The following is an 18,713-nucleotide window of genomic DNA, read 5'->3' on the forward strand; positions in this document are numbered from 1 at the left end:
AGTATATCCCCACTGTGTATTAGGAACATCTTCTGATGATGTACCTGAATTGATTATATTAGTAGGAGATGTTCTCAATGCACGGTGAAGATGTATTATGGGGCGTTGTGGGGCAGAGATGTAAATTCCCCCATGAGATCGGATCTACTCCTCAAAGATGATGCGTCACACGCACATCCTACCATGCAGTAAGAACATTTCTCATACTTTTAAGTTATTATTCATGGGAGATGTTCCCAATACACGATGGATGTATATGTGAGGCGCCCAAGTGAGGAGCAGATCCCGTCTCGTCCCCCAAAGGTGTACAACCACGTTTAGAATTCGTACATGAAAAGTAACAAACCAAGTGTCTCAATCAGCGTAGGGACGACGGTGGTTAACGATGTTTGATTACAGCAGAGCTTTACCCGGCCAAAAGGGGAAGAAAGAAATTGTTTGAAAAGCGAGGGCAAATAAGTAAGTCTATTTGGTTAATTATTGAAAAAACGAAAAAAAATTAAAGTGAACAAATAATATAATTAATTAAAAATAAAGAAAGTTTGACCAAAAGAGCGGATGGGGATGCGTAGACTTTCCGCGAGTGGAGATTAGGCGTCCACGTCTCCCAAGGCGTATTACCTCGTATGCGTGTCGACAATACACCAAACTCTGCTTTATAAACTAAAGGAACAACCCGAATAATAATCTTATTATTATTTAAACATAATAACCCTATCTAGTAATAAAATAAAGAATATCAAGTGATCCCACTAACATTTCACACGAAAAAAGTGGAGACATTCACGGACCAACTGGGCTTTCAAAAGAAGCCTAAAAATTAATAAGTTATTATCTGAAAGGTTGGGAGATGTAGCAGATGAGATTGCTGCCCAATTGGCATCACCCTTTTGATAAGTGTTGACGTCAGATTCACTAAGCAAGTTGTAGATCGTGAGCCACTCGGCATCTTCCACGTGGCAAGAAAGTCGTTTCCTTTCGGACAAAACAATTCGGGAATGTTCGAGGATTGAGGATTCCTCTCGGCGTGGAAGGATTCTCCCAACATAGGCCCATTACTGGTGGATGAGGGGTCCACCGCCGTGGAGATGGACGGCCTGAATATACCAAGTCCTACTTTTTATCTTCAATCGTTGTAGTATTTTCCTTTGCCGCAGGTTACTCCACAGCCCATAGAAAAACGAGTTCAGCTTGCGTCAGGGCAAAGCCCATTAGAATAGCTTTTACAGCCTTGTATACTTATGTGCCAAAGCTATTCATCATCTTCTTCTTTTTCCTCAAGAAGATGAAACACAGCCCAAACTCTTTCTCACAAATATCACAGACGCAATCTTTTCTGACAGACCCACTCATTGGAGGGTGGAAATTGCTCTAGATCATTTTATATTCTAATGAGAAGTATGTTGAATAAATCCCCAGTACAGATACAAGAGTTACATAATCCGATCTACTTGCGTTGATATTGAAAAATTCTTCATTCCTAAGCTGTAAAAGAATTAGTACATAGAGTTTCCGAAGCCTAGGCTTGTGGCGTGCCCAAAGTTCCAACTCTTAGTCGGGCCTAATTCTTTTGTGTCCTGGCTTCCCGTCCGAATTCAATGTCTCACCTGAATCCCTATCGCATGAAGCGTCAACTAATTTGGTAAAAGAGTTTGAAAGATCAGAATAGAGATCAACCACTCTCCTGATGTTGTTGTTAAGCTCCCGAATCAGAAACAATTGTTCAGGATCTTCGACTCATGGTAATGGTTTATCTCGTTGATGAACAACCTATTATGATATAGGATGCTTTGAACTTGAACAAAGCTCTTTTGGAACGTCTACAACACCTTGTTATCTACTTGCATACTGTTGCCAATGCCTGTAAATGCATCCCCATCCATTTTCAATCCAAATTCAATCCAATTAAAACCCCTTACTTGAAAATCTGAAACATTTTCCAAATGAGTGGTTAAATCAAATCTTCGGAGATCGTACGCAGAGGCCTTAAAATCAGAAACGAGGGAGAGAGGGGGGTGGGGTAGCGACTGTGGCTGTATTTAGTTGCAATGCAAACAAATTTGCACTGATGCAAAACTATGACAGTACAAATGATTTGAGTGTATATTCTGACCTATTTTATTTAAATTTTAGCATCTTTTATTTGATTGCAGTAAAAACGAAGTTAAGACAAGGAAGTAGAATATCCAAAACAAAATTATATGGAAATTTGCATTTTTTTTCATTTGTACTCTCATCCATTTGTACTATTACAAATAAAATTACACTGCAACCAAACACAGCCTAAGGAGTAATTTTTGTTGTTGAATGGATTTCGTTCAACCATTGTCTAGCACAGTTCACTTCTTTTCAAGCAACCAATTTTGAGGAGGGGGGACCCCAAAGGAGATAATTTCTAAAATTCGGATGAGACCATTACTAGAATCTCTCTCTCCCTCCCTCTCTCTCTCTAATATATATTAAAATTGGTCCTACCATATCAGGAGCACTCTTAGTTTTCCAACGTGTCTCGAAACATAAACCCTACACAAGAGAGAGAGAGAAAGAGAATCATGCCTTCACCTACATTCCAAAAGGCGATAATCTCACCACAGAACTACGTAACCATGGAGGAAGGTCTCGCAAAGGCCACAGATCATCATCTTTGGGGGCCATGGATGATCTATTTGACACAACAAACAGAGGTAATCGGTCACATTTTTTTTGTAGGTACGCATTTTGTTTTTCTTTAGTTCTTTATTTCTTTGACACATGGGCTCCATCACCACATTCTCTCTCTTTCTAAAGTGCTTCTCTAATATTCTCTAGCATCCAATGGTGGGGCTCAGCCCTAACTCTCTATCTCCCTGGTCACCAAGCACATGGGTTCTACATAGAGCACAACATTTTTATTGGAAGACTATTCACAGTAGTTTCAGGTGTTGCCTATATTGTTGCAAATGGGAAAGATAGTGATGGAGCGCGATCCGGCTGATCTTAGCTGTCCGTGGCCTTGCTTTCGAACGGGGTAGCAGGGAACCTGAAATGGAGGAGATGGGGAAGCTCCGGGGGGAACCCGGTGTAGAGGCTCCGAAGCTCAAGTTAGAATCCTTCAAAAGCAAGGTAATACCAGATAGCGCAAAGTTTTTGCATACCTCTGTTGTCGGGGGGCAGGGGGCTCTTATAATCACTTCGTGCACTTGTCCCGGGGCCCTTGTCAGGTCAGGTATGATTACCCTTGTGCTTGTCAATTCGGCCGTCGTCCTTTCTGCTGAGACAGAACCGTCACTGCCTAACCGTCATCTAACTGGAGATGGCGGTGGCAGGTGGCCGTTCAGGGTGCTGCCGCCAAACGTTAGATCCCAAGTCAGTCAGGCGCGGCGCCCTTGGGCATGAACTTCCTTAGTGTCAGGCGTGGTACGATTTGTTTGGTTTTGGTGCCAAGTGATGCGAAGTGCTGAGCGAGGCAGTCTTGAGCTCGGAGGTATCTATAGGGCAGGTCAGTTCGGCGAAGTGTATCCCGAGCTGTTACAAGGTGGGTCAGTTCGGCGAAGTGTATCGCGAGCTGTTACAAGGTGGGTCAGTTCGGCGAAGTGTATCCCGAGCTGTTACAAGGTGGGTCAGTTCGGCGAAGTGTATCCCGAGCTGTTACAAGGTGGGTTAGTTCGGCGAAGTGTATCCCGAGCTGTTACAGGGTCAGTTCGGCGAAGTGTATCCCGAGCTGTTACAAGGGGTGAGATCGGGCCCCCGGTAGGGAGTTCAGTCCGCTCGTGTCCCCTTGTTCCCACCTAGGCTTGGCCCCTTTTGCCGAGCTGTTGTTTCTGCCACATGTCACGTGATAGAGAGGTCGGGCCAAATCTTCCTTCATCAATTGCCCCCCACTCCTTGCACCGGGGGTCTTGCCATGGTGCGGGGGGTTTCGCGCGGTAGCAGGTGGATTTGTCCCGTTCTTCGAACCTTCACTGCGCGAGATGCTTTTGCTAGGGTTCTTTCGGTTTCCGAGAAGGCTGGAAATGTGCTTACTCAAGAACGCTGGTGGTTGTGACAGCGCGCGTTTTAAATTTCAAACCAATTCGCACCGCTGGGACGTGACAGCGGGTCATTTCAAAAAGGCGCGCCACTGCTGTACGTGCGCGGGCGACTGTCAGGGAGACGTGTGGCGCGTCAATTTCGGAAAAGCCACATGTCGAAGCGACGTCAGTTTCAAAAAGACGTGCGCTGACGTTTCGCTTTTTTCGGAAAGACGTGCGCCAATCACGTCTCGACCTTAAGGGTTGTGCGGTCGGTAAGAACGCGGGCCTTCGGATCGTCTTCGGTCTGCACGGTCGATTCTTGGTTACTGTAGCTATAAATAATGGGGGACCCCGGTTGGTTTGTCACTTCTACGGTTTGTCTACTGAGTTCGCGTCCAACCTTTCAGCTCGCGTCCATGTCTTTTCCAGCTCGTGTCAAGGCTGGTTATACAGTCTTCACGATTCTTTGGCTTGTTCTTCAAACTTTCCGGTGAGTACTTTCTTGAATCCATCTTTTCCCTAATGTCTAGCTTTGATAGCTCAGACGATTCTTCGAGTAGGGCCGACGTAGGTTCCACCAACCGAGCTGTGTCCCCAGACTGCCTCAGTGATCCTGATGTGGAGCTTGAGGACCATGAACCAGTAGGCCGAGTCGCTTCGGGCAGTTTGGCGTCTACCTCCCGCCGAGGTTGGATGCTAGACAGGTTTGGTCTTTCGACCATGACACCTGAGGGGATTCAATCCATACTTCTGTCTTACAATCTTCCTGGGGGGTACACATATTTTATTCCTTCGGGTAGCTTTCCTTGGGAACACGGTCTTGACGAGATCGTGATTTTTCGAGAGCAGCTCGCTGCGGGGTTGCGACTTCCTTTCCATCCCCTTCTCGTCGAAGTCATAAACCACTTCGGTGTCACTATTGGTCAGCTTCATCTGAACTCTATTCGGAACCTGGTGGGGACAGTTTCCCTTTTTTGCGAGCAGAACTTCCCCTTGGACTTAGAGATATTCTCCTCTATCTTGATGCTCAAGAGACAGGCGGGTTCTCTTCCTGGGGGAAGACGGGCATATTACCTTTCTCCTCGCCAGGGTTTTAAGCTTCTGCACGATCTTCCTAATAAGGTCCCGGCGTGGAAGCGGGACTACTTCGGTGTGCGAAGTGCACAAGGATGGCCCTTTCAGACCGGGTGGGGTGAGGCCGCTCTTGATTTAGGCGTGACTCTTGATTTAGGCGTGACTCTTGTTTCTTTGTCTGCCACTGTCTAGGTTATTAAATTTCTGCAGTCTTTTATGCCGCGAACTGGTTTTTTGCCGAGCTGATAATATGCTCTTCTTTGTTTGTCTACGCCGAAGTTCCTCTTGGCTTGCCTCGTGCCACCTAGGACCTGATTTCGTCCACTTCGCTTGGTGGTTTATAGGTAGTATCGCTTTAAGTTCACAACGTTCCACGCTCGAGGTACTCGTTTGCCTTCCAAGGTTTCGAGTTCGTATGCGCCCCCGAGCGCTCTTTTTACTTTATACGACCCTTCCAAATTAGGTCCAAGCTTGCCCATGCCGGGTTCGGGCACCATAATCTTACGAAGGACCAGGTCGCCGACTCGAAAGCTTCGTTGCTTTACTCTACTATTGTAGTAGCGAGCTACCTGCTGCTGGTATGCCGCTGTTCGGATGTGCGCGAGGTCCCTTACCTCGTCCAGTAGGTCAAGGTTGGTACATAACTCATCTCCGTTCGTACGATCGTTGTACGTTTCTAATCGCAATGTTGTTATTTCGATTTCCGTCGGGATCACTACTTCAGTGTCGTAGGTGAGGTTGAAGGGGGTTTCTCCCGTGGCTGCTTTTTCAGTAGTTCGGTGAGCCCATAAGACACTTGGTAGCTCTTCGGCCCACAATCCCTTAGCTCGATCCAGACGTGCTTTCAGTCCGCGCAAGATGGCTCTGTTCATTACTTCCGTCTGACCGTTTGCCTGCGGGTGTGCGACTGACGTGAAATTTTGCCGAATCCCCTTGTTCTGGCACCATTCTTGGAACTTGATATCCTCGAACTGTTTGCCTTTGTCGGAGATTAGTACCCGAGGTAACCCGAACCGACATACTATGTTCTTCCAAAAGAAGTTCTGTTTGTTTCGAGCCGTAACAATTGCCAGAGGTTCAACTTGTATCCACTTCGTAAAGTAATCTACTGCAACAACTAAGAATTTTCTTCCGCCTATTGCTGGTGGGAATGGCCCTAGGAGGTCGATGCCCCATTGTGCAAAGGGCCACGGGCTGGCGAGGTATTTGAGGTTGGAGGCAGGTTGATGGTGGATATTAGCGTGCTTCTGACACTTGCCGCATTTTCTGACGAGCTTGACAGCTTCTGCCTTCATCATTGGCCAGTAGTATCCTTGTCGAAGTGCCTTTTGGGCGAGTGCTCTGCCCCCCAAGTGTCCGCCGCACAGGCCTTCATGAGTGTCGCGGAGTACGAACTCGGTTTTGGTAGGTCGCAAGCAACACAAATAGGGGAGCGTGTACGACCGTCGGTACAACCGTTCATCTATTATGACGTATTTGGCTGCCTGGCGCTGCACCCTCTTGGCCGCATTGCGTTCTGCAGGGAGGGTTCCGTCTATCAAGAAGCTCGCGAGTGGATCGATCCAGCTCGGCTCTGCCTCCAAGACGGGAGCGACCTCCTCTGTCCCTTCGAGAATACTAGGCCGAGGCAAGTCCTCTATGTACACAGTTCTCATATTGTTGTGACTTCTACTGGCTAACCGGGACAGGGCGTCGGCCTCAGTGTTTTCTAACCTCGGGATTTGCCTGATGATGTGTGACTGGAAGTTGAGCAGGGCTTCTTTTACTTTGGCCAAATATGCGATCATGGAGAGATCGCGTGCTTCGTACTCGCCGGTAACTTGGTTCACCACGAGCTGAGAATCGCTGCAGATGACCAAGTGTTTTGCCTTTACCTTTCGCGCTAGGTCCAGCCCGGCGATCAGTGCTTCGTACTCTGCCTCGTTGTTGGATGCTGCGAACTCAAAGCGTAGTGCATATTCTAATTTTGTGCCGCTCGGGCCGCACAAGACTATTCCAGCTCCGCTGCCTTGCCGGTTCGAGGAACCATCCACGTGAAGGATCCAGGGCTCTTCATCCCAGTTCGCGCTTCGCCTGACCAGGAGAGATGCCACACTGGCTGCTACTTCATGGGGTTCAGACTCTATGGGCTCAGGAGCTCCGGGTTCGCCCGAACTGGGGACCTCGGGCTCGACCTGTGGGGCTTCGTGGCTGAAAGTGCACTCGGCGATAAAATTTGCCAAAGCTTGGGCCTTGATAGCGGTTCTCGGTTTGTACTGGAGGTCGTACTCACTGAGTTCGGTGGCCCATTTCTTCAGTCGACCGGAAACCTCGGGTTTGAGTAAAACTTGTCTAAGAGGTTTGTCAGTCAGGACGATGACGGTGTGAGCCTGGAAGTATGGGCGGAGTTTCCGAGCTGCTATTACTAGGGCATATGCTAGTTTTTCTATCTCCGGGTACTTTGCCTCTGCTCCCTGCAAAATTTTAATAACATAATAGATGGGTCGCTGGACCCGGTCTGTTTCTTTTATTAGTACCGAACTGACCGCCTCGTCGCTTGCCGAGAGGTACAGTTCTAAGACCTCGCCCACTTCGGGCCGGGCTAAGTTTGGCACACTAGTGAGGTAACCTTTTAGTTCGTCGAACGCGAACTGGCAGTCCTAGGTCCACTCGAACCCTTTGCCTTTGATTGCCTTGAAGAAGGGTAAGCAGCGGTCTGCTGATTTGGACAAGAAGCGGTTTAGAGCGGCTATGCGGCCGTTTAGCCTCTGAACCTCTTTTACTTTCCGAGGTGGTCTCATATCTAGAATGGCTTTTATTTTGTCCGGGTTGGCCTCAATACCGCGCCGATTGACAATGTAGCCTAGGAACTTGCCTGAGGTGATGCCGAAGACACATTTGTTGGGGTTCAAGTTCATGCTAAACTGACGCAGGATTTGGAAAACAGAATCTAAGTCTTGTATTAATTCTTGTGAAAACTGAGTCTTGACGACCATGTCGTCTACATAGCACTCTATCTTCGTACCAATCAGGGGCCGAAATAGCCTATTTACAAGTCTTTGGAAAGTCGCTCCGGCATTTTTTAGTCCGAAGGGCATGACTTTGTAGCAATACAGGCCGAACTCGGTTATGAAGCTGGTTTTTTTCTCATCGAATGGGTCCATTCTAACTTGGTTGTAGCCCGAGTAGGCATCCAGGAAGCTTAGCAACTCGTTTCCCGAGGTCGCGTCCACTAGGCGGTCAATTCTGGGGAGGGGGAAGCAATCTTTCGGGCAAGCTCGGTTCAGGTCGGTATAGTCGACGCACATGCGCCATTTGCCGCTTGCCTTTTTTACCAACACCGGGTTGGCCACCCAGCTCGGGTAATGGACTTCCCTTATGAAGTTTGCTACGAGGAGATTCTCGACCTCCTCGTCGACCGCTCTCCAGCGTTCTGGGGCTAAGTTGCGTTTCTTCTGTCTAACGGGTCTGACTACAGGGTCAGTATTAAGTTTGTGAGTTATCAGTCCGAGGCTAATGCCGGGCATGTCGGCCGTGGACCAGGCAAAAATATCTAAATTTTGAAGTAAAAAACTCACCAGTTCGGTTTGTAGGGGATCCTCGATGGAAGCTCCGATGCTTAGTGTGCGAGCTAGGTCCGTACCGAAGTCGGGATTGTGACAGTTTCCTCCGTGGGCGAAGCTCGTTCCTCACCTTGCTCCGCAGGCCGCTCCAGTTCGAGGTCGTTGGCCGCCTTGGTTTTTCTCTTCAGGGCGGCAACATTACACTTGCGGGACTCGAGTTGGTCGCCCCGCGCTACCCCTACACCGAAGTCCGTAGGGAACTTCATGGCCAAATAGTAGGTGGAGACCGCCGCCCGTAGGATATGCGTGATCGGCCGCCCTATTATGGCATTGTATGGGGAGGGGGTCATGACTACCAGGAAATCATGGTTGAGTCTCACCGCACAAGGCCATGTGCCGACTTCCACAGGGACAGTTACTTTTTCGAGGGGCCTGACTTCCTCTCCGTTGAAACCCACCAGGGGAGTGTTCGCGGGCTTCAGCTTGCTCCTCTGTAACTGCAGTTGGTCAAATGCTGATTTGAAGAGGATGTCCGCTGAGCTGCCCGAATCTACGAGCACGCGCCTGATCTCGAAGTCGCTGATCCTTAGTTTAATGACAAGCGTGTCATCATGGGGGTAGTGGACTCCTCACGCGTCGTCCTCCGTGAAGAAGATTGGTTCTTTGGTCTTTGGTCTCTTTGGGGGGTTCCGTTCTTCGAGGGCCGTTTCGCGAACTGAAGTCCGGGCTGCTGCCGAGGTACACCTCGCTACCACCGAACCTCCCACTATTACTTGGATGGTTCCCCAAACTGGCCTCTCTTCCGGAAGCTGCTTCTGCAACGGTTCGGCATGTCTGTTGCTAGACTCGGGGGCATCCTTTTCGTGCTCCCCTTGCCGACCTGCCTTATTGTTATTATTGTTGTGCTGTACAAAGTTTCTCAAGTTTCTGCGACGGATGAGCCCCCCTATCTCGTCCTGGAGGTTATTACATTGTTCGGTGCTATGACCATGGTCTCTATGGAAACTACAATACAAATTCTTATTTCTCTCATTCGGATTTCCTTTTAGGCGAGGTGGCCATTTAACGTACGGGGCGTCTTTGATCGTCATTAAGATCTCCGTCCGCCTCGTGTTTAACGGCGTATAATCCGTCCAAACTGCTAGGGGGGCCCGAAACGACTGGTTCAGCGTCGGCTCTCGGGTCGGGTTTTTTCTATTCACCGGGTTGGAGAGCTCGCCTTCTCTCTTTCTTTTCTCGTTCCCGCCTTCGGTTTGTTGGTTGATTTCTTCCTATGTCCTCATGAACTTATCCGCGAGTTTGAGGAATTTGGCCACGGTTGCGGGCTGGTTGGCCACTATGTGCCATTTGAATTCTTTGTGCGTCACCCCTCTTTTGGCCGCCGCGAGCTGCCCTGCGGGGTCCAACCGCGGTATCTGCAGGCATGCTTCGTTGAATCGCTTGATGTAGCCCCGAATGGATTCTCCTTCTCTTTGGACTACTCCGAAGATGCTTTCCTCTGTTCTGGGGCACCGTTGGTTGGTGACGAAGTGTGTGGTGAAGACCTGCACGAACTGGGCCTAGCACTTTATCGACCCGGGGGCCAGGTTCCTGTACCAAGTGCGGGCTACCCCCCTGAGGGTTGTGGTAAAGGCCACGCACATGCACGATTCGCTGGCCCTGGCGAGGTGCATTTGGGACTGAAAGGCGTCAACGTGGTCGTTGGGGTCGAAGGACCCGTCGTACTTGTCCAGAGGTGGGAGTTTGAAGTCTCTGGGTAAGGGGACCGCCAGGAGTTCCGATGCGAGGGGGGAAGGAACCGAGAGAACCAGGGCAGCCCCTACCTCGTCCGAGTTCGTGTCTTTGCCTCTAGATTCCGACAAGGCACGGGTGGCGGTTCGACGACTTCGCCGTTGAGCGGGCCTGTACTGGCGCTGCTGGCCTCCGTGTTACCGAGCTCGATGGGCCCGGAATGCTGGTAGTCCGCCGCCAGGGTGCTGAATTGGTTTTCGGTGAGCGGGAGCTCGGGCTTGGAGCACCGGGGTACCGACCTCGCGGGTGAGGTTCCCGACCCGCCCGCGGGTTGAGAGGCGGGGATGACACTTTTCTCTCTTCGACCTGGGGACGAGGCCTGGCTGTTAGGGTGGTTCTGGGGCCGGGAGGCCTTCGCCTGGTGGGGGCGTCCATCCTGCGGGGAGGCCTTGACCGGCCTCGGAGCGGGGTGGCGAGGTGGAAGTAGTGGTTGGTTCAGTGGCAGTTGGGGGAACTGCTGTTGATAGTGATACTGGGAGATGTTGTGCAGCACTTGGTGCTGGTGAAGCTGGTGCTGCTGGAACTGATGCATTTGGGCTTGCATTGCCCGCATGCACTGCATCAAGTCCTCCAACCGGTTTTGGCTGGCTGCCAGGGGGACGGCAATTGGTTCAGTGAAGGTTGTCTCAATGGGGGGAGGAAAGGGGATGCTTGTGGTAGGAGGGTTTACGGGTGCCACTGCTTGTGGCGCGTTCAAGCTGGGGATCCCATCCTCCGAAAGGGGGATGGTGAACTGTCCAACGCACACCACGGGGACTTGAAGTTGTTCCCCGGTGGCGTTTGTCTCCGTGCCACGTCTGGTGTTGCTGGAGGAGGCCATGAGTGTTGGGTTTTTTTTTTTGAAGAAAAGGGGTTATCGAAGTTTGGAGGGAGGCTTTTTGAAGCGTGTTCCCACAGACGACGCCAATTGATGGAGCGCAATCCGGCCGGTCTTAGCTGTCCGCAGCCTTGCTTCCGAACGGGGTAGCAGGGAACCTAAAACGGAGGAGATGGGGAAGCTCCGGGGGGAACCTGGTGTAGAGGCTCCGAAGCTCAAGTTAGAATCCTTCAAAAGCAAGGTAATACCAGATAGCGCAAAGTTTTTGCATACCTATGTTGTCGGGGGGCAGGGGCTCTTTTAATCACTTCGTGCACTCATCCCGGGGCCCTTGTCAGGTCAGGTATGATTACCCTTGTGCTTGTCAATTCGGCCGTCGTCCTTTCTGCTGAGACAGAACCGTCACTGCCTAACCGTCATCTAACTGGAGATGGCGGTGGCAGGTGGCCGTCCAGGGTGCTGCCGCCAAACGTTAGATCCCAAGTCAGTCAGGCGCGGCGCCCTTGGGCACGAACTTCCTTAGTGTCAGGCGTGGTACGATTTGTTTGGTTTTGGTGCCAAGTGATGCGAAGTGCTGAGCGAGGCAGTCTTGAGCTCGGAGGTATCTATAGGGCAGGTCAGTTCGGCGAAGTGTATCCCGAGCTGTTACAAGGTGGGTTAGTTCGGCGAATTGTATCCCGAGCTGTTACAAGGTGGGTCAGTTCGACGAAGTGTATCCCGAGCTCTTACAAGGTGGGTCAGTTCGGCGAAGTCTATCCTGAGCTGTTACAAGGTGGGTCAGTTCGGCGAAGTGTATCCCGAGCTGTTACAAGGTGGGTCAGTTCGACGAAGTGTATCTCGAGCTGTTACAAGGTGGGTCAGTTCGGCGAAGTGTATCTCGAGCTGTTACAAGGTGGGTCAGTTCGGCGAAGTGTATCCCGAGCTGTTAAAAGGTGGGTTAGTTCGGCGAAGTGTATCCCGAGCTGTTACAAGGGGTGAGTTCGGGCCCCCGGTAGGGAGTTCAGTCCGCTCGTGTCCCCTTGTTCCCGCCTAGGCTTGGCCCCTTTTACCGAGCTGTTGTTTCTGCCACGTATCACGTAATAGAGAGTTCGGGCCAAATCTTCCTTCATCAGATAGCAATAGGATGCGATAGTTGGTTCACTAATATTGTTAAAGAAGAGACTAGAGAGAGCATAATGTGATCAACGTAATCTAGGAATCAGGGAAAAGCACCCTCTTTATGTTATTTACCTCCACTACCATTAGCATTAATCGGGTAAACGTCCTCTATCTTCTCTGTTTCAACTTCTAAATATACATTCCGTGATCCAGTTTTGCATCTCCAAGGATTCCTATTATCTTCTCTCACTCATCTCAATCATCTCCGATTTTTTAAGTTTCCATTACAACTTTACATGTTGCATGCCTTGACACATAAGCCAAAGAAGAGCAATATTCTGAGAGGAATGAAAAGTTGCAACAACAACAAGAAGAAAAGTAATAGCCAATCTAAGAATTCATAGAGGACCCAGTGCCAATAATTTCATGTCCATGGCGGAAGATCTTGAGCTCAGTTTGAGTTGGATTCATTCCTTGAAAATGCTTTCGGGCAGGCATTTGAAGATTTGTATTGACTTTACTGAATTCCACTTTGTGGATTTTCAGACTATCGGATTGTGAGCTCATTGATCTTATTCCCAACTTTGACTTTGATTTGGCACTAAAGAATTTTAAGATAGAGTCGATTAATGAAGTTTTTTTTTTTTTTTCTTTTTTTTTATGGCATCTCTCTCTACACTTTTCCCTCTGTATGTGAACTGTGTTTGGTTGAGCAGCTACGCTTTATTTTTATTTAAAATGATAGAGTAAAATATGTTTATGGGTTTAATATTTAATGTCAACTTTTACTTTATTTATTTTATGACTTTGGAGGAATATGGGGGAGTGGTGAAGATGTTTTAACTTTTTTTATTTAGATTAATGATAAGCTTTTGGTTCCCATGGGGGAGTGGTGAAGATGTTTTAACTTTTTTTTTTATTTAAATTAATAATAAGCTTTTGGTTCCTATTGGGGAGTGGTGAAGATGTTTTAACTTATCCTTCTCACATTCCAATGCTTCTAAATGCATCTCCATCCATTTTCAATCAAAATTCAATCCAATTAAAACTCCCTTACTTGAAAATCTGAAACATTTTCCAAATGAGTGGTTAAATCAAATCCAATGATTAAAGTATCGGTATCACGTATCGTATCAGACAGCTCAGATACAGATATGGATATAGATACGTTATGGATATTTATGGATATGCACAACTGAAATGGAAACATTTGGATATGCTTTAAAAATGCATAAAAATCATATAAATACATTAATAACATCAAGTTTAATTTTTTTATCATTTTTAAATTATTTATTTATTTTCTATATAAATAATAACTATTTTTAAATAATTACCACTCTATTTTAGTTTTTATTATTTTAATTTTTAAATTTTATTATAATTATATTTTTTGATTTTACTTATTTTGTATATTTATATAAATGATAAAATATGCTTTTTGGAAATTTTATTTATTTACTATTGTTATTATTTTATATAAATAATAAGTATATGTTTTCAAATAAAAATATGCTTTAATTTTAACATATTTGCAGAATAAAACATATAAATTTGTTATATTAAATTGTTTTTATTTTTTATTAATTTTTATTTTAATTTTTGTTAAAATTACAAATAGAACTACAAATTTTAGCATGAGTCTACAAACTAACAATAACTGTTTCTATACATTAAAAAGGTACAAATAAAATATAGAACTATAATTGTAAATATATTATGTATATACAAAATAAACATATAGTTCATAAAATTTTAAATAAGAAAATATTAAAAAACCTACCTTACGAATAAGATGGAATTCTCTTCCTCCACTTCTCTTCTTCTTCCTCTTTTTTCTTCTGCTCTTTCTTCCTTTCTTCCTTCCTTCTTCTCTTCTTCTTCCTCCTCTGTTTTCTCCTTTCTTCCTTCCTTCTTCTTCTCTTCTTCTTCCTCCTCTATTTTCTACTTTTTCCTTCCTTCCTTCCTTCCTTCCTTCCTTCTTCTTCTTCTTCTTCTTCTTCCTCCTCCTCCTCCTCCTCCTCCTCCTCCTCCTCTTTTCTCTCATTTTCACTCCTTCCCAAGTCTTACAGTAACATTTTTTTACTCATGTTTTTGTCTTAATGCAAGTTTTCAATTGTGGTATAATTTCCATCGAAAGAAACTCAAGATTGGCCAACAAAAGCTGATGTGTGGTCATTTTTGGGTTGTCGTGAACCCAGTCTTGGAGCCGTATCATATCGATACCTATGACTGGTACCGGAGTGTACCGGTTGTAGTGTATCCTATATCCTTACTCTACGATACTGATACAATAAACCTCGTCTCAGGCGTATCGTATTGATATTTTAATCCCTGGATGAGACCATTACTAGAATGCTACCATAAAATTCAATTACATGTGAACGCAAAATACAACACACTTTGTAGCTTACCAGAGCCACTGCAAAAGGAAAGAAATAGAGAAAAGGTAAAAGGAGTATTCTAGTACCTATAAGCTTTGGGTAGAGATATGGAGCTGGGAAGATTGGCAACCAGTGCCAGAAAGAAGACTACCACCAGCGCCACCAATAGTGGTGGAGCCAGAAAATTATTATAAGCGGGGCCAAAACATAAATGAAATATGGATGGGCCCATAAGGGGGGCCAACCATTGAAATGGAGAGTGGGGGAGGAGAAAATTTACACGAAAAGCTATATTACAGTGGGGATTTTCTGAACCATTGGGGGGCCATGGCTCCCCTGGGTCCCCCTAGCCACCAAGATGGGCTAGCTGATGGGTGTGCAATGAAGACCAAGGAAAATGATAGGGGTTGTTGCTGTTGAAGTTACTCGCCTCTTCTTCCACTCCCATTAACTTTATCTTTTGAGCTTCATACCACCCTCTCTTTCTCTCTCTCTCTCTCCATCGTTTTCTTCTCTCTCTATCTCCGATCTTCTAGACAATGGCAATTATTTTCTAGGGATAGTACTATAGTGTTTCTGTCGATACTCTCTCTCCCCCCTCTCTTAACAGATCATTCTTGTTCAATTTGCTATTTGGTTGATTATCTCTTAGAGGGAAAAATTAAAAGGGATGAAAAATTTGACGGTTGGTTCTAATTTTAGCGAATGGTTGATAAAGAAAATTAGATGACAATTGAATGGCATTTGTGTCTTTTCACATGCCACTGAATGGCTGGTTAACGACAAGTACTAGATTGTCGTGTTTCGAAAGTTTGGGTAATGGATCGTTGTATTTTAATGTTTGGGGACCAAATTGTCACTCAAGCCAAAGTACATGGTACTAATAAGGACTTCCCCCTAAAATTTAATTGCCCAAATTACCCTTGCTTTATATAAAAAATCAAGGTGCCGTTTGGCAATTTTTCCAAAAATATCTTCTGGCAGCACAGATGGTCAAAAGAAGTACAAGCTTTTGGGGTTTTATCTTTAAAAATGAAAAAAAAAATTGATAAGTGGCTTTATCTATTGGACTTTTAAGAATGCATTTAGAGGCTACTTATCGTGGGGAATGACCAGGCTTTATTTCCTAAAATTTGGCATTTTTGGGCTTTATTGGTATTTTCATGTAAGCATTTTATGGGAATTTTGGATTTTGTTTACCAAATAAAAAAAAAAAACAATTTTCGATCTTCCAAACTTGTCGAAACCCAAATGACTGCACAAAACTATTTTACCAAACACCGCCCAAATGTTCTGAGTATGTAGTTGAACTGTTGAAGGCTTGAGCCTCGAATGCTTGAAAAGTTTTGTGAAAATTCAAAATTTGTTGGAGAAATAAAGAAAAGAAGGAAAACCTTATCCACTTCAACTTGGTTGGGGAAAAGTAAAATAATCAAGAAAGTTAAGGTGTGGCAGTGTGGGTACTATTTATGAATTTAAATGGGTTGCTTTCCCAGGTTTTACATTATTCTTTTGACAACAAGGTGATTAATAAAAATAAAAACTGTAACTCATATATGCGGCATCTGATGCTTTTTCATTATCTTTTATATTAAAAAATCAAAGGAGCAGATATTCGGTCAAGATCCGTTTCTATCCATTTATAGCCATGGTGGGCCTGTTTTGTGTTTTATATTTCCTTTTAGTTTTCCAACTTCTTCTGTCTCTTGCATCCTAAATGAAACTACCCAAAAAGACAACCAATTGAATTGAATTCAGAGGGTTTTCGGTTGCGCAGCTCAATTTTGAGAGACCAGATTTATTCCTAACAGTGCGCGTTTTACGATAGAATTACAGCATTTGCAATTGTATAATGGGACTATTCCTAATGTATGATTGCAATGTACTATTATGAGGCATGATCTGTGAGAAATAAATCCGAAATCGAATTTTTAGGCTGTTGTATAGATTATTTTCTTAGTGTATGTTTGGCACCGATGCTGCAGATGTAGCAACGTTTTCTTAGAAATCGGTGCGGTGCTGCTGATGTGTGGTTGGAAGTACTGTTTTCTGAGAAAATGGTACATTTATTTTTGTTTGAAATAGTTGCTGTCAGGTAGGACGTTTCCTAGAGTAACAGCAAGCAATTTTTTCTGTTTGGTACCAATGCTCTAGGAAACATTTTCAGCACTGGTACCCATTATCCAGTGCCACATCACTGCCCTATTGGCAGTAACTAGCTGCAGCTCCAGGAAATGCCTAATTTAGCGTTGCTCCAAGCCATGGCTTCCCAATTTCTGAGGTGTGGCTTGGAGTACCATTTTTATGAAACAATGGTTCCAAACAAATGCCCATTTCCTGGAGCACCGTTTTTTCCAATATGGCACCGTTGCTCCAGGAAACTACATCAATTTCAAACAGACACTTAAATAGTCTTGATATTTCACGTGAACTGATTTACATGTTGGTGTTTGGCATCATGGTGTTGTGGGGTCATTTTATCGCCACGTAAGTGCCACATTGGTTGAGTAACAAAAAAAAAAAGTGTCACAAGGCCTTTTCACTTTTGCCTCAATTTGGAAAGAGTATAAATGCAAATATGTGAGGTACAAATACATACAAAATATAAGTTTTGCACTCTATGTATTTGCATTTGTACTCCTTCCAAACTGAGCTTTAGAAGAAATAGATTATCAATTATGGAATAGGCAGACAAGTGGTTAAGAACTAAGAATGAAGAATAATAACATGAACAATAGAATAAGCTATTTTTATATACATTTGAATGCATTTATATATATTTAATTCAATTTTACCCTATGAAGCATGACACTCGAGGGGCAAGCCTCAAACAATTTTACCTTATGTATGTTTAGGCTATTGAAGCTGGCCTCTTTTTTTCCGGCCTCACCTTGAGGCAAAAACAGATTTATAATTCACTAAGGCTGTGTTTGGTTGCAATGCAAATAAATTTATACTAATACAAAATTATGATAGTACAAAAGATTTGAGTGTAAATTCTGATATATTTTTGTTTCAATTTTAGCTTATTTTGTTTGAATGCAGTACAAATGAAATAAATTAATACATGAAGTAGAATAAGGTATAATCCAAAACAAAATTAAACAAGAATTTGCATTTTTTACATTTGCAGTCCCATGCATTTGTACTAACACAAACAAATTTGCATTGCATTTTTTACATTTGCACTTCCACACAAACTCTGCCCACATCTACCCATATAACATCGCATCTACACATGGGAAACATCTCATCCTCTTACATGTTATTATGCACAGGGAGATGTTCCCAATGCACGAAGGTAGTGCTTTGTGGGTAGGCATGGTAGAGTTCTTATGGGCAAGAGATCCAGAGTCTTTTAATCCACCTTAAACGGTATAAATTCTTGACATAAATGTTTTGCACTATTCCTTTTCTTGAATTACATAAAATTAACTTTTCAAAGAAATACCATTTGGAATTTTTGCTATAAGAAAAAGAGTTCAAATCAACTCCCCACAAGATTGCCCCCTACAATATCTCAAAGCACATCCACACTGTGTATTAGGAACATCTCCCGATGATAATGCCAGAAATGATAATATTATCATTGAGAGATGTTTAATGTGGCACTTTTGAGTAGTAAATAATATAATATTGAACTTTTAAGTCAAAAAAGTTTTTTTTTTCTTGTATTTATAAATAATACAAAGACATAACTCCAACACCACACTACCAAACACTCTGGATCGTTAGGCTGATTGTGTAATATTGACCCAACAACGTCCTATGTCGCTTGTAAAGGATTCCAAGTCTTAGTTGTTTTCCCTAGTGATGTGGCAATGCTACTCTACCTGATCATAAAACGCAACGCTTTTTATTTATTGTTTATTCCATTATCGTTTTTTTTTGTTTGCCATTTTGGAAAAATGCTGCCAATTCAGAGTTACATAGTAGGGCTGTTCATAACAAGACCCAAACCAATTAAACCGGTTTTTCTTCAGCACCGATTGGTTTCGGGTTACAAAAAAGCATA

At 44.8% G+C, this 18,713-nt stretch overlaps 1 pseudogene; it reads right to left on the reverse strand.

Annotated features, from left to right (window-relative positions):
- Positions 1 to 1,310: 1,310 nt before the first annotated feature.
- Positions 1,311 to 2,006, reverse strand: LOC148870230 (protein ELF4-LIKE 4 pseudogene; annotated as a pseudogene).
- Between the last annotated feature and the right edge of the window lie 16,707 nt (positions 2,007 to 18,713).

Source organism: Nelumbo lutea, chromosome 2 (genome assembly GCF_056320005.1).
Source record: "Nelumbo lutea isolate HS-2025 chromosome 2, American lotus-T2T, whole genome shotgun sequence".
Classification (NCBI taxonomy): Eukaryota; Viridiplantae; Streptophyta; class Magnoliopsida; order Proteales; family Nelumbonaceae; genus Nelumbo; species Nelumbo lutea.